Source organism: Limanda limanda, chromosome 5 (assembly GCF_963576545.1).
Source record: "Limanda limanda chromosome 5, fLimLim1.1, whole genome shotgun sequence".
Taxonomy (NCBI): Eukaryota; Metazoa; Chordata; class Actinopteri; order Pleuronectiformes; family Pleuronectidae; genus Limanda; species Limanda limanda.
This window is the reverse complement of record NC_083640.1, coordinates 15614877-15627714: the sequence shown is the minus strand read 5'-3', so window position 1 is coordinate 15627714 and position 12838 is coordinate 15614877. Positions and strand designations below refer to the sequence as shown.

The 12838-nt window shown below is 44.3% G+C and overlaps 1 long non-coding RNA gene across 1 annotated transcript; it reads left to right on the top strand.

Moving 5' to 3' along the window:
* Positions 1-465: 465 nt before the first annotated feature.
* LOC133002287 (uncharacterized) lies at positions 466-4752 on the top strand. The gene is made up of 6 exons (XR_009678243.1): positions 466-711; positions 2149-2194; positions 2787-2878; positions 3424-3532; positions 3957-4230; positions 4317-4752. It is a non-coding gene; the product is annotated as an uncharacterized LOC133002287 (long non-coding RNA).
* Positions 4753-12838: the final 8086 nt, after the last annotated feature.

The following is a 12838-nucleotide window of genomic DNA, read 5'->3' as shown; positions in this document are numbered from 1 at the left end:
TGGGGATTTATATATATATGTGACTCAAAACACAAATACATTTTCAATGCATACACAAATATCTTTCATTCCATATATAAGTAAAAAAAATTCACACGTAAAACATAAGATTCATAAACATATTTCTGATGCACACACAAATAGAAAAAAAATTCACAAATATACGCATGTAAAAGTATTTGCAATCTTCATCAAATACATGTTTGGAGCTTGTTACATTCATATATAAACTGTTGGACCTGCATTTACAAAGTGCTTTTAATTTGAAAACCTCGCTGCATTTGTGTGTGGACTTTTGAGACTGCCCTGACACGAGCCTGATCCAGAAATGCGTTTTTTCTATGAGGGGATCGTCTGTAGCCAATCAGATGTCTCACTGCTCCAAGCCAATCACGTGAGAGTGCCTCCACACGACGTCATTAAAACGCGCGCAGGAGTTTCTTTTCTGTTCTTTCGAATGAAGTGCGCGCACGGAATTCCGGACATCGAATCGAACCAAAGTGAATTATTCAGCGACATTTATCCCGGCGTCCCTACTCGTCCCAACTCAGTAAAGGCCTCTGTCAGACCCTCAATTGCCTGCCTGGAGGATTTGAGCCCGCCCGCCCATAGGCATATTAAGAGTTAGACGCTGCTGAGGCGCAAGAAACACGGCGCCAATTCTTGGAAAAGACACGTGATTTTGGCACGATGGCCTCTGGTCACTCAAGTGTAAGTGAAAAATAATCATTTCTTGTGAATCTTTTACGTAAGTCATGTTCTAGAATTATGAATGAATCAATGTTTATCATGAATCGTGACGTTAACTCAGACGGTTAGAGAATTATTTGAATTGTAATGATAACCATGGCAGGAAACTTAAAACACGATGTCACTGTCGGGACGAAAGTAACAGCTGTCATTTCCTCCCTCTGCACATTAACTATGAGCCTGTCTGTCACTCTGCCGGTGCCGCGGTCACACTGTGTTTGTTTCAGGCAGTGTTATACCTGAACGCGTTCAATGAACGATCGTTCATGAACTCGTTGATATTTTGAGTGAGCATGAGCTGAACGTACTGTATTTCCGCTTGATGAACGTTATTTTGAACGCGTTCATTCTGGCGTTTGTGAACGGCGCTCTCTCACAGTTTAACTTTGTTCAAGAGAGTGTCAGATTTCCATAGAGCCCCGGCTAAAACACACCGTAAACAGGCCTTAATATGAATCTGACGCCTAGTTTCAGTGTTAAAACTGATAAAAAAATAATTGCTGTCTGTGGCAACAATTTTGAAAAATAATAGCTTGCAGCAACATATTGAAACAAAGAACTATGAACTAGTTCATTTTTGGAACTGATTTCTTTTTTTAATCTATCCCCTAGGAATCACTGAAGTGTGATATATTTCAGAGAATACATGACCAACTGATCCACGTCTTGGATAGGCAACCACTTGACCTGGAAGGGCTGCAGTTTGTTTGCCATCAGAATTTAGTTTTGTTGAGTGCTCTTGCTGACCTGGTGGATGTGGGAGAGCACATCCAGACAGCACTGGCCGATCTAAATTCTCTCATCCAGCGAGAGAGAGAGAGTGAACACACATTTGTCACACTTGACTTCCAATGGGGATTTTTTGGGCGTCCACGGTTGACAGTGTCAGTAGACACTCTTTCACATTTAATTGAAATTGGTCTGCCATCACGTTGCATTGCCAGACTCCTCGGTGTGTCAAGAGCCACACTTTTTAGGCGAATGGCTGAGAACAACCTATCGGTATCACAGACATACAGTGGCTGCAGTAGTGATGAATTGGACTCATTGGTTACAGCAATTAAGAACACTATGCCAGATGCTGGGTGCAGAATAGTTCGTAGTGCTCTACTAGCACAAGGACACAGAGTGCAATGGGACAGAGTGTATGCAGCCATGCATCGTGTGGACAGTCTTGGGGTGCTCTCTAGGCTGTCCTCCCTGAGATGTATAGTGAGGAGAACATACTCAGTCCCTTACCCCAATTATCTGGTTCACATTGACACTAACCACAAGCTCATCAGGTATGGCTGCATTCAATTTAGATGTAAACATTCTGAGTGTTTTTCTGTTGTATTTTTTTTTTGTTTCTTTGTTTTTGTAATGTCATGCCACCAATCTTGTCTGATTTTTATTTAGGTACAACTTCGTCATCTTTGGCGGAATTGATGGCTATTCAAGAAAGGTAAGACCTTTTTCTGTCAAGGACCAATGTAACAACCGGTAACAACCACTTAACCAGTTATTGGGACAAAATAAATTAGCTTAGATAGCCTCTCTAATTATCTATTGTCTATCTAATTGTCTAATATATTTCTTAATTCTTTCTTATTTGTCTAATTTAATCCTATTTTATTGTGTTATTTACCCACAGGTTGTTCCCTTTTACTTATCCAGCTCTCAATCAGTAATTGAATTGAATTGAATAAACTTTATTAATCCCAATGGAAATTCTCAATGCCAGCAGCCCATACATACATCCATTCTATAGATAGACAGAATAACAATAAATACACAGAATAAATAGATAAACAGACAGACAGTACCTTTTTAAAATACATCTAAAACAAATGCTTGCTTAGACTGATCCCGATGGCTTAAAAGGTGCAAAGGAGTGTATAGAGTAGGAGTATAATAACAAAGTGCATAAAATACATACATAGTGAGTTGTGTAGCCTCATTGCCCTGGTGATAAATGATCTGTTAAGTCTTTCAGTTGAACAGTTTTGGGATCTCCATTGCCAAATAATGTTTTATGTGTGCTTGTGTGTGTATAGATCATGTACCTGAAGATAGCGGACAACAGTCGGTCAGACACTCACTTGGCCTTTTTCAATGAAGCTGTGAATGAGCACAGGTTTCCTCTAAGGTAATTTTATATATATATAGTTTATAAGTATAAGTTTCAGGGTAGCTGTCAGCCATCTGATGCTCAGTAGAAGTTTGGAGATGTAAACAAAAAATGCCCCTAAACATTGAGGAAACATTATTACAAAATAGCCTTACATAAACTAATAAATGATTCAGAATGGTTAAGGTCACATCCTGCACTCAAATTATGTTATGTTCCGTGACACAAACTGAAAATAAACATTTATGAAAGAAATTTCTGCAATATCAGTATAATTTAACAGTTTTGTATGGGGACATGGAATTCCTCCTGACCTATGTGGAGTTCAACACATACAGGATATATTACGTGACTGCTGGCTACAATGTGACTACATTGCAAAATGTAGGGAAATTCAAGGTGTTCACCTAGTACTTGATAGCGTACCTATGTATCTAAAAACTTTGTAAATGGATGTAGATACTTAATTTACGTACGTGTTTGTAATATTTGAACTACATAGATTTCAATTATGCATGATTACATCCTAGATGAGGCATATAATTTCATGTTTTTATTTTCAGAGTAAGAGGAGATCATGGAGGAGAAAATGTTGGAGTTGCTGAATTAATGTTCAGTTCGTGGCACTGATATCAACAGCTTCATTGCGGAGAAAAGTGTACACAATCAACGGTAAGTTAACCTCCATCTTGGAAGCTTTTAATATCACATTAATTGTTTAGATGCCTACACTTCTTAACATAGGAAATAAAACATGTTCTGGTGAAGCTCTCAATCCACACAGTTGTTGAATATTATTTCTGCTCCTGCTCCTTTCCTCTTCATTTCCTCTTTCTTGGCCCCCTGTCTTATGTCTCCTCTCCTGCTCTTTTCCTAGTCATCTTCTCTCCTCTGCATCTTCCTCTCCACTTATTCCTAGAATAGGAGCGTTATTTTTCTGGCCTATGATTGCTATATAGACCATTTCATTTTTAAAGTCAAGGAAAGATGGCTAAATATTATGGAAACATTATATAAATACTGAAAAGTGTGGGAACCTTGTAAAGAACAGTACATGAAAAATATTATCTCCCCCCCCCCCCCTCCCCCAATACAGAATTGAACGGCTCTGGCGTGATGTGTTCATGAGTGTAACTGGAGTATACTACAAAATCCTGCACTCTCTTGAAGAACAACACATGCTGGACATCAGCAACATCCTACACATATTCTGCTGCCACTACGTTTTCCTCCCACGGATCCAGGCCAGCCTGGATGTTTTCTGTGATGCATGGGACAACCATCCCATCAGGACGGAGGAAAACCTGACACCTAATCAGTTGTGGCAGGTGGGACAGGCCCTGAATCCCATTGCAGATCCTGATCCCCAGGTAAATAATACATGTTAAAAATTATTAATCATTTTTTCTAGAAAAACTTTACTAGCATAGTTATGCAGACAGTCTGTCTTTGTCAGGGTCTGTTCATTCCGGAGATCGAATGGGAGGAGAGTGGATTCATCAACGACATTTATCCCGGCATCAATGTCCCTACTCAGGAAAGTCCTCTCTCAGACCCTCAAATGATGGAACTGCAGGACAACATTGATCCACTGCAAGAGTCAGATTGTTTTGGAGTGGAAATATATCTCAGCACTGTCCAATATGTTGAGAACCTACTTCAGGCAACATAAACACACACACACGTCAGTGCTAGAGTTTAGTTTAGTTTCTGGGTCATAGTTATCTTTGATCAACCTATGTGATCTTAATTTTGGTTTTCACTAGTATGATAGGAAGTGAATGTATCTTGTCAAAGCTAAGCTACTTGTTTATTGTGGACTTTGTTTTTATGGGAAATAACAAATGCACTACAGTAGGTGAAAATTGTGTGATGTGCCTCCAATCATTTAACTTATTTGATGTAATAAAGTGAAAATATCCATTGAATTATGCTTCCATTTTCCTTCTTCCTACAAGCATGATTTATTTTATAAAAGAAATGTCATTCAATGTATTGGTTTTATAAAAAGGTAAAACATCAATATTGGACAATTAGTTTTCAAAAGAAAAAAAACTTTATTTTAGACATGTCATGCACAAGTTAGGTGTACAACCAAATATCTCCTGATATCTTGTGGGTGTACATTTTCTGACAGGTTGACAATGCCCCCGGTGCTGAAATGTAATGGAAATTTGAGGGTCTGAATCAGTCAGTGATTGAATTTGAGATCACCTTTACTCAATACACTCAAATTAATTTGGTTTAATGAACCCACACAATAAACCCAGAAAACCAAACGTTGGCTGCTGGAAAAAGACAAAAAGCAAACAAATAAAAAACTGCTAATCTTAACTCACATACTCTTAAAGTCAAATGTAACCATTACTGGCCACATACACACTGAAGAGCTATCTGAACTAAGGAAGCTCTGCTGACATCATCCTGATGGGACATACGGATGAAAACTGTTGGTATATGGAACAGATTTCATAACCACAAATAAATAACATGTATGTCACCTTCTGCCTGTCTGTCCCTCTCCTCTACCATTCCTTCAATAACTGGAGAACAAGTGCACAGATGAAACAATTGTAAACATAACCAGTGAAAGTGCAAAAACCTTAATGAAATGTGCATCTACACAAGCCCAAAGCCAGAACTAATAGAACTAAGGGCCATCATTAAATCACGATGGAACATTGTGTAGGTCTGGTAGTGGCTGGGGAGCTTCAACTTGAGGAAGCAGGTGAGAGCCACAGGGTATGTTGAAGCTACAACCTCAACAACAAGGCTTTCTGTCAGCTGCTCCCACCCGACCCAGAACTTCATCAGGTCACGCAGCACCTCTGGAGATGCTATGGAAGAGAAAAATTTAGATGTGACACCTCAAATGCATTGTACCCCAAATTTCTGAGCATATTATTGTGCACTAGCACTGCCATCTCTTAAGCTGCAATACGTTTGCTCCTATTCTTTATACATAGCAGTCCAAGCACCTAGGTGCAATCAGGGAGGAAATGACAGCTGTTACTTTCGTCCCGACACCTAACTTGCTTCTATACTGACATGTCAAACTTTAGGATGTGTTAGAGGACTAATTTATCTAACTAACCAGCATAATTATAACACCTGAAACAGTAAACACAGCCGATAAAATTACCGCTCGAGTGCGTTTACTTTCCGTCACTGAAAACAGGTCCTTGAATGTAACTCGGTCAAAGTAAGACGTATCCTCAAGATTTTTTTTTGCATTTTTTGCCGTTCTGTTAGGTCATGCATGCTGTAGCCTACATGCTGACAAAGTTAGACTTGTATCAGACTTGTGTCGGCTCGGAGAAAATCGCCCACTTACTTTCGTCCCGCGTTACTTTCGACTCGGCTCTCCCGTACAGTGTATGCCCGGCTTAACGTGCCTAGTTACAGCCTATCATGTTTTATCATGATACACATTGATTCATTCATAATTCTAGAACATGACTTACGTAAAAGATTCACAAGAAATTAGTATTTTTCACTTACACTTAAGTGACCAGAGGCCATCGTGCCAAAGTCTCGTGTCTTCTTCTTTACCAAGAATTGGCGGCAGTATTTCCTGCTAGTAAAGTTTTTCTAGAAAAAAAACTCCAGGATGCGTTTTAATGACGTCGTGTGGAGGCACTCTCACGTGATTGGCTTGGAGCAGTGAGACATCTGATTGGCTACAGACGATCCCCTCTTAGAAAAAACGCATTTGTGGATCAGGCTCGTGTCAGGGCAGTCTCAAAAGTCCACACACAAATGCAGCGAGGTTTTCAAATTAAAAGCACTTTGTAAATGCAGGTCCAACAGTATATATATGAATGTAACAAGCTCCAAACATGTATTTGATGAAGATTGCAAATACTTTTACATGCGTATATTTGTGAATTTTTTTTCTATTTGTGTGTGCATCAGAAATATGTTTATGAATCTTATGTTTTACGTGTGAATTTTGTTTACTTATATATGGAATGAAAGATATTTGTGTGTGCATTGAAAATGTATTTGTGTTTTGAGTCACATATATATATAAATCCCCAAATACATTTGTGGATCTTTTTTGCGCATGTGGATCTTTTTTGCACATTTGTCGATCTTTTTAGCGCATGTATTCATTTCTGTGTGCATTGTGACGGCCTCCTGCCTGTGTATGCGTGTATGGTGGCCTCTGCTTTGTCAACCTGCAGGTGATGAGCTGGTGGGCGTGGCCAATTCCCAAACCTGTGTTAAGCTGGTCCTTCCTCCTGCCTCAGTCTCTTCCTGACATCGCCTGGCTCCGGAGGGAGAGCGGTGTGCCGCTCCGCCGCAGCCCCTCGTTTTCTATTGTGTTCTCTTGGTTTGCTTTGCCGTCATTTTGGTCCCTTGTGTTAGGGAAATAAATTATCCTTTTGTTACTTTTACCTGCGCAGTTCCTTTTATTTGTCCGACCATGAGCCGGGTCGTGACAAATGTGGGGGCTCGTCTCGTTGTCCGTGTGCGCTAGTAAGCCAGAGTTGTGAATGAACTCACGGGAGTTTGTGAATGGAACCGTTTTGGCGGCGTTACTATTGAGTGGCGTGGGAACCCGGAAGTCGCGAGGGCTTGTGTGTGTGGTTTGTACGCCACGGTTTAGCTGTGAACTGCGTAAGTAGATTTTGGACCATGGTTGTGTTGTTTCTCTGGGTCACTTGGCTTTTGTTGCTGCTTGAAGATAATTGTTTTGTCCGGGCATCCTGATCAGTTAGCCGCCGGGTGAGCAGATCTCGCCACTTTATTATTTTGCCTTTTTTGTTTTGGTCGGTAACCCTGAGGAGGGAGTGCGCTGGCTTTGGGTTGTTGCAGCTGGCCAGTATCGGTCAGATGTAATTTCCTGCGGTTGGTGTCACTTCGAGCTCGGCAAGCCGACGAAGACTACGTGAGGTTTAGTAAGTATTGTGGTAGGTAGTTAGGGGTTGGGGTGTCTCGGCTTGTGTTTTTTCGTAGCTCCTTGTTTGGGAGTTACCTGGTAAGTAGCAGCAAAAGTAAGTGTCCTGGAGTTTTGTATTACTGTGTGTAGAGTATGGCGGATGTGGCGTTTTTTGTTCAGGCTCCGTCGGAGGAGTTGCTGGATAAGTGCACGCGGGAACAATTGTTTAAAATAGCGGAGCATTATCGTATCGATATCCCAGATAGAAGAGTGAAAGACGCGACAATTCAGAATGTTTTGTTTGCTGCATTATGCGAGTTGGGTATATTGTCGGGTGCTGCGCGTCCTCCCCAGGCCAGGGTGGAGAGTTTGGCTCCACTGGCTGCGAGCGCGAGTGACCTCACGTTTGAGCAGCAGAAAGAGTTACTGTTGTTGCAGTTGGAGCATGCTAAGACTTTGAAGTCAGTTGAAATAGAGAAGCAGATTGCAGTGGAAAAACTCCGCTACCAGACGGAGCAAGCGAAGCTGTCGGTAGAGCAGTCTCGGCTGGAGTTGCTGAGGGCTGGATTCTCGGGAGCGCAGGAGAGTTCCTCCGTTCGTCCCGGGGGCGGAGGTGAGTGTTTTGATGTGCTTGGCAATCTGCGGTTACTTCCGAAGTTTAATGAGCGGGATCCAGAGTCGTTTTTTTCTTTGTTTGAACGTGTGGCTGAGTCACGGAAGTGGCCTGAGTCAGCCCGCACGGTGATGCTCCAGTGCGCACTGACTGGCCGTGCGCAGGAGGCGTATTCTGCTCTGTCGGTGGCTGATGGCCAAGATTATGAGTGTGTAAAGTCTGCCGTATTGAAAGTGTACGAGCTCGTGCCGGAGGCTTATCGTCAGCGCTTTCGTTCATGGAAGAGAGTGGAGAAGCAGACGCACCTCGAGTTTGCTCGTGACCTGACGGGTCATTTTGCGCGTTGGTGTGCCGCGTTAAAAGTGGAGACGTTTGAGGATTTGTCCGAGTTAATTGTGTTGGAGCAGTTCAAAAATTCCATACCTGAAAACATTGCACAACACATTAACGATCTCAAGGTAAGACGTGTGTCTGAAGCTGCTTCAGTGGCAGATGACTATGTGTTGACGCATAAACGCTCTTTTGGTGAGTGGCGCGCGCATAGTGGCAGCCGTGGTGGACCGTTTGCAGAGCGTGCTGAGGCAGCTCTGGGGAGTTATGTTGGTCGTTCAGGTAAATCCGACGCCAGGGAACGTAACTCGAGGGGTTTTGAAAAAACCTGCAGTTATTGTCATAAAAGAGGTCATTTCAGAGCTGATTGTTACGCACTTAAACCCAGGGTTCCCCAGGGGGGTCCTATGGCGCAGCCAAAAGGTGCTTGCTGCGCTGTCTCGTTGCCTCGCGCACCAGCGGTGAGTGAGGTGGGTGTGCCAGCTCGGGGTGAATCCGTGTCTGTGGGGTTGGCGTCTTTTCTGCCGTTCATTTCTGGTGGCCATGTTTCTCTGGTGGGGGGCAGGTTGAAGGTGCCAGTTAAAATACTGCGCGACACGGCGGCCTTTGATTCCTTCATTCAGGCTTCTGTGCTGCCTTTTTCCGCTGAGACTCACACAGGTTGTTGGGTGCCTGTTGTAGGTATGGAAATTAATGTTTTGCAAGTCCCTCTGCACAAAATCACATTACACTCTGATCTCTTCCAGGGCGAGATAGCTGTGGGTGTGAGGCCGGCGCTGCCTGTTGAGGGGTCACTCTGATCCTGGGTAACGGTGCTGCAGGTGAGCGTGTGTGGGGTGATGTGGCCCCGTCTCCAGTGGTTTCCTCAGTTCCCCTGGTGAGGAAGCAGCCTGATGAGGATGAAATAAGTTTCCCCGAAGTGTTCACAGCGTGTGCGGTGACGCGGTCTATGTCCCAACATTCTCCACCAGAGCCGCCTGAGTGTGGCGTGGGTGATGGTGAGGCAGTAGATGGGTGGTGTTTCTCCCTGTCTGATGTTTCCCTTTCAGTTACGCAGGAAGAGTTGGAGAGTGAACAGCGAGCCGACGCGTCCCTGAAGGGACTGTTTGACATGGTGTTGCCTGCGTCGGAGGTAAAGAACGACTCTCACTGTTACTTTCTGTTGAAGGGATTGCTCATGAGAAAATGGGTGCCTCACGGGGACGATTTTGTAGGGGATCCCGTCCTCCAGATTGTCCTGCCTTCGAAGCTCCGGGAGACGGTGCTTCGCCGGGCCCATGATGACTCGGGTCACTCGGGGGTGAGAAAAACATACAACCGAGTGCTGAAACATTTTTTTTGGCCTAAATTAAAGAGGGATGTGTCTGAGTATGTGAAAACCTGTCATACCTGTCAACTTGCGGGGAAGCCAAATCAGGTGATTAAACCAGCTCCTCTGTTTCCGATTCCGGCTGTGGGTCAGCCATTTGAACACCTTATTATAGACTGTGTGGGTCCGTTGCCACGTTCCAAGTCGGGTGCTGTTTATTTGCTTACGGTCATGTGTCAAACCACCCGTTATCCGGTAGCGTATCCTTTACGCACGATCACAGCGCGTTCTGTGGTGCGCGCCCTGACACAGTTCATTGCTATATTCGGTATCCCGAAGGTGATTCAAACTGACCGCGGATCAAACTTCACCTCTCACCTGTTTTCACAAGTTTTGAAACAGTTGGGGGTTAAACACAATAAAGCATCGGCATATCACGCTCAGAGTCAGGGGGCCCTGGAGCGTTTTCACCAGTCTCTGAAGTCGTTGTTACGTACATATTGTGTGAAACTGGACGGAGACTGGGAGGAGGGGTTGCCCTGGTTACTGTTAGCGGCGAGGGAGGTGTCCCAAGAGAGCACAGGGTTCAGTCCCAACGATTTGGTGTTTGGGCACACTGTGCGCGGCCCTCTGGATCTTTTGTGCGAGCAATGGAAGGATGCTGCTCCACCAGAAAATGTACTTGATTATGTAAATGGGTTCCGTCATAGGTTGTATGCCGCAGGGGTATTGGCAAAGAAAAACTTGGGTACTGCACAGAGTAAGATGAAGACACTGTATGACCGGAGGGCTGAGAAGCGTGTGTTCAGTGAGGGGGACCGGGTCTTGGCGTTACTTCCCATCATTACTTCTCCATTTCAGGCGAAGTATGGAGGTCCTTATGAAATAAAGAAAAAAACGTCTGAACATAACTACATCATTGCTACGCCTGATCGTAGACGGAGTGTCCAGATGTGTCATGTCAACTTATTGAAACCTTACTATGAACGTGTCCCTCCAGGTGAAGCTGTCTCCGCCTCCTCTGTGCCTGTGCGGCCTGTGTGTTCTGTGAGTAGAGTGTCTGTGGTTTACCCTCCACAGTCGGTGCCTGCCGGGGTGGAGGATGGTCTGCCCGACGCTGATGCTGGGGTGCAGCAAGGTCGTTTAAAAAACTCTGAGTCCTTGAACAAATTACATCTTCTGTTGGGCCATCTGTCTGAGTCACAACAAGCCGACCTAGTTGAAGTGATAAGTTCCTTCCCATCTCTGTTTGGTGACACTCCTGCTCAAACAAATGTAATTGAACATGATATAGATGTAGGTGATGCACTCCCAATTCGCCAAAGGTTTTACCGCGTTAGTCCTGAAAAACGTGTGTCCCTTGATGCGGAAGTGAAGTATATGTTGGATAATTGTATTGCTGTTCCCTCCTTTTCAGGTTGGGCATCTCCCTGCATTATAGTGCCGAAGCCAGACAAAACATTCAGGTTCTGCACTGATTTTCGCAAGCTAAATGCTGTAACGAAACCAGATTCTTTCCCGCTGCCTCGTATGGAGGATTGCGTTGACCAAGTGGGCCACGCCGCATTTGTGAGTAAATTTGACCTGTTGAAAGGATATTGGCAGGTTCCGCTGTCCGAGCGTGCACGTGACCTGTCTGCATTTATTACACCAAATGGTCTCTTCTCGTATAATGTTATGCCTTTTGGTTTAAGAAACGCTCCTGCCACGTTCCAGAGGCTCATGACCAGAGTCTTGGGGGACTTAGAGGGGTGCACTGTGTATTTGGACGACGTGGTGGTGGTTTCAGACTCGTGGCCGTCTCATGTGGAGCGTGTCCGTGCGTTGTTCCTGCGCTTGGCTGAGGCGCGCCTGACCATCAACCTCGCCAAGTGCGAATTTGCACGGGCCACGGTGACGTACCTGGGCCGGGTTGTGGGTCAGGGTAAAGTCCGTCCCGTTGCAGAGAAAATAAGAGCTGTCCAGTTCTATCCTCCGCCCACTACTAAGAAGGAACTGATGAGGTTCCTGGGTTTGGTGGGGTATTACAGGGGGTTTTGCCGTAATTTCTCAGAAGTCGTTGCACCATTAACTGATCTACTTAAAATGCGTGTCCCATTTGTGTGGTCTCCTCTCTGTCAGCAGGCGTTTGAGAGGATAAAGTCTCTGCTGTGTGAAGCACCGGTCCTGGCCGCTCCGAGGTTTGACCGACCTTTTGCGCTTCAAGTCGACGCTAGTCACATCGGAGTAGGTGGCGTTTTGTTGCAAGCCGATGAGTTGGGTTTGGAAAAACCAGTTTGTTTCTTTTCCAAGAAATTTAACTCATATCAATTGAACTATTCAACGATTGAAAAGGAGGCACTGGCCTTAGTTTGGGCTCTGAGAAACTTTGAAGTTTACTTGGGCTCTGGAGCGGTACCCGTAGTGGTGTACACTGACCACAACCCACTTTTGTTTTTGAACTCGCTGCAATGTCCTAACCAGCGTCTGATACGTTGGTCGTTATTTCTACAGTCACATTGGCTTGATATTAGACACATAAAGGGTGCTGAAAACGTCGTAGCCGACGCACTGTCTCGCTTCCTCAGGATTGAGGTTTGAGCTAAGACTTTATTGCTGTTATGATGTTGTCCTGTTGCGCTCCTGTTCCCTCTTCTGTCATCCTTCCCTCTTAAATTGCTTCCCACTGGTACCAGGTTGCTGAGGTGGGGGTGTGGAAGATGCGCGTAGTGAGCTGTGTGGTTCTCAACAGCAGCTGGTGTTCCTGTCCTCGGATGTGTGTGCCCTTGTGTGTGTGCCTTAAACATCGTAAACTCTATACGTGTAAAAAAAAAAAAAAGTAAAACTTCAAAGTAAGTAAAA